Source organism: Arachis duranensis, chromosome 1 (assembly GCF_000817695.3).
Source record: "Arachis duranensis cultivar V14167 chromosome 1, aradu.V14167.gnm2.J7QH, whole genome shotgun sequence".
NCBI lineage: Eukaryota > Viridiplantae > Streptophyta > Magnoliopsida > Fabales > Fabaceae > Arachis > Arachis duranensis.
The window spans coordinates 62,908,418-62,911,108 of NC_029772.3; the positions used below are offsets into that span (position 1 = coordinate 62,908,418).

Sequence of the window (2,691 nt, forward strand, 5' to 3'; positions counted from 1 at the left end):
TGGTTAGTTGTGCGAAGTTGTGATAAAGAGTTGAGATTGCAATTGAGCGTACCATGTTGATGGCGCCATTGATGATCACAATTTCGTGCACCAAGTTTTTGGCGCCGTTGCCGGGGATTGTTTGAGTTTGGACAACTGACGGTTCATCTTGTTGCTTTGATTAGGTATTTTTCTTCAAAATTTTTAAGAATGAATTCTAGAGTTTCAAGGTGATGTTTTCATCATCACCAAAGTTGATTGATTCTCATCAATTTAGCTCTTGAATGCAATGTCCTGCTGAAGCTTGGCTAGCCATGTCTAATTCCTTTAGACTAAAGCTTTAGACTAACATTGCATGATTCCTGGAATTCTTATTAAAAATTTTGAATCTCTTTATTTTCTTTTCCATATAATTTTCGAAAAATCCAAAAAAAAATTACAAAATCATAAAAACCAAAAATATTTTATGTTTCTTATTGAGTCTAGTGTCTCATTTTAAGTTTGGTGTCAATTGCATGTTTCTATTCTTCTTGCATTTTTTTTTCGAATTCATTCATGTGTCTTCATTGATCTTCAAGTTGTTCTTGATGATTTCCTTGTTCTGATCTTTAAATTCACTTGTTTTGAGTGTTTTGTTGTTTCTCATATGCATTCTCAAATTGTTAGTATCAATAGTATACAAACTTCTAAGTTTGGTGTCTTGCATGCATTGTTTATTTGATTTTAGTTGCATTTTGATTTTGTGTCTTTTGAAGTGAATAATACAGGGAATTGAAGATTCATAACATACAGCAGAGGATTCACACAGAAAAAGCTGGGCGTTCAAAACGCCCAGTGAGGAAGGAAAACTGGCGGTTAAACGCCAGCCAGGGTACCTGGCTGGGCGTTTAACGCCCAAAAGGGTAGCATTTTGGGCGTTAAACACCAGAATGTATACCATTCTTGGCGTTTAACGCCAGGATGGCACAAGAGGGAAGATTTTGTTTTTAATTCAATTTTTTTTCAAGTTTTCAAAATTTTTCAAAATCAAATCTTTTTCAAATCATATCTTCTCAATCATATCTTTTTAAAACTGTCTCTTTTCAATCACATCTTTTTCAAAATTAATTTTCAATCATATCTTTTTGATTTCTACTTTCAAAAATCTTTTTCAAAAATCACTTTATTTCTTTTCCAACTTTAGTTTTCGAAAATCATCAATCAAATTTTTCAAAATTTCTTTTAATTATTTTAAAATCTTTTACTTCAATTTCAAAAATTCTTCCCCTCTTCTCACATCCTTCTATTTATGAACTAACACTCCTCCTCAATGCACAATTCAAACCCTATCTCTCTTGATAAGTTCGAATTCTTCTACCTCTTCCTTCTATTTTTCTTTTCCTCTGACACCTCAAGGAATCTCTATACTTTGACATAGAGGATTCCATATTTTCTTGTTCTCTTCTCTTTCATATGAGCAGGAACAAAGACAAAAGCATTCTTGTTGAGGCTGACCCTGAACCTGAAAGGACCTTGAAGCAAAAGCTAAGAGAAGCTAAAGCACTACTCTCTGTAGAAGACCTAACAGAAATCTTCAAACAAGAAGAAGAAATTGCAGCTGAAAACAACAACAATGCCAACAATGCAAGGAAGGTGCTGGGTGACTTTACTGCACCTACTCCTGACTTCTATGGGAGAAGCATCTATATCCCTGCCATTGGAGCAAACAACTTTGAGCTTAAGCCTCAATTAGTTTCTCTAATGCAACAGAATTGCAAGTTCCATGGACTTCCATTGGAAGATCCTCATCAGTTTTTAGCTGAATTCTTGTAAATCTGTGACACTGTCAAGACCAATGGGGTTGACACTGAGGTCTACAGACTTACGCTATTCCCTTTTGCTGTAAGAGACAGAGCTAGGATATGGTTGGACTCACAACCTAAAGAAAGCCTGAACTCTTGGGAAAAGCTAGTCAATGCCTTCTTGGCAAAGTTCTTTCCACCTCAAAAATTGAGTAAGCTTAGAGTGGAAGTTCAAACCTTCAAACAGAATGAAGGTGAATCCCTCTATGAAGCTTGGGAAAGATACAAATAATTGATCAGAAAGTGTCCCTCTGACATACTTTCTGAATGGAGCATCATAGGTATCTTCTTTGATGGTCTGTCTGAACTATCCAAGATGTCATTGGACAGCTCTGCTGGAGGATCTCTTCATCTAAAAAAGACACCTGCAGAAGCTCAAGAACTAATTGAAATGGTTGCAAATAACCAATTCATGTACACTTATGAAAGGAATCCTGTGAACAATGGGACTAATCAGAAGAAAGGAGTTCTTGAGATTGATACTCTGAATGCCATATTGGCTCAGAACAAAATATTGACTCAGCAAGTCAATATGATTTCTCAAAGTATGTCTGGAATGCAAGCTGCACCAGGCAGTACTAAAAGGATGCTTCATCTGAAGAAGAAGCTTATGATCCTGAGAACCCTTCAATGGAAGAGGTGAATTACATAGGAGAACCCTATCGAAACACCTATAATCCTTCATGGAGAAATCACCCAAATCTCTCATGGAAGGATCAACAAAGACCTCAACAAGGTTTCAACAACAATAATGGTGGAAGAAACAGGTTTAGCAGTGGCAAGCCTTTTCCATTATCTTCTCAGTAACAGACAGAGAATTCTAAGCAGAGTCACTCTGACTTAGCAACCATGGTCTCTGATATAATCAAAA

At 36.1% G+C, this 2,691-nt stretch overlaps 1 non-coding gene across 1 annotated transcript; it reads right to left on the reverse strand.

Annotated features, from left to right (window-relative positions):
• Nucleotides 1–1,974: 1,974 nt before the first annotated feature.
• On the reverse strand, nt 1,975–2,078 carry LOC127742440 (small nucleolar RNA R71). The gene has a single exon (XR_008003698.1). It is a non-coding gene; the product is annotated as a small nucleolar RNA R71 (small nucleolar RNA).
• Nucleotides 2,079–2,691: the final 613 nt, after the last annotated feature.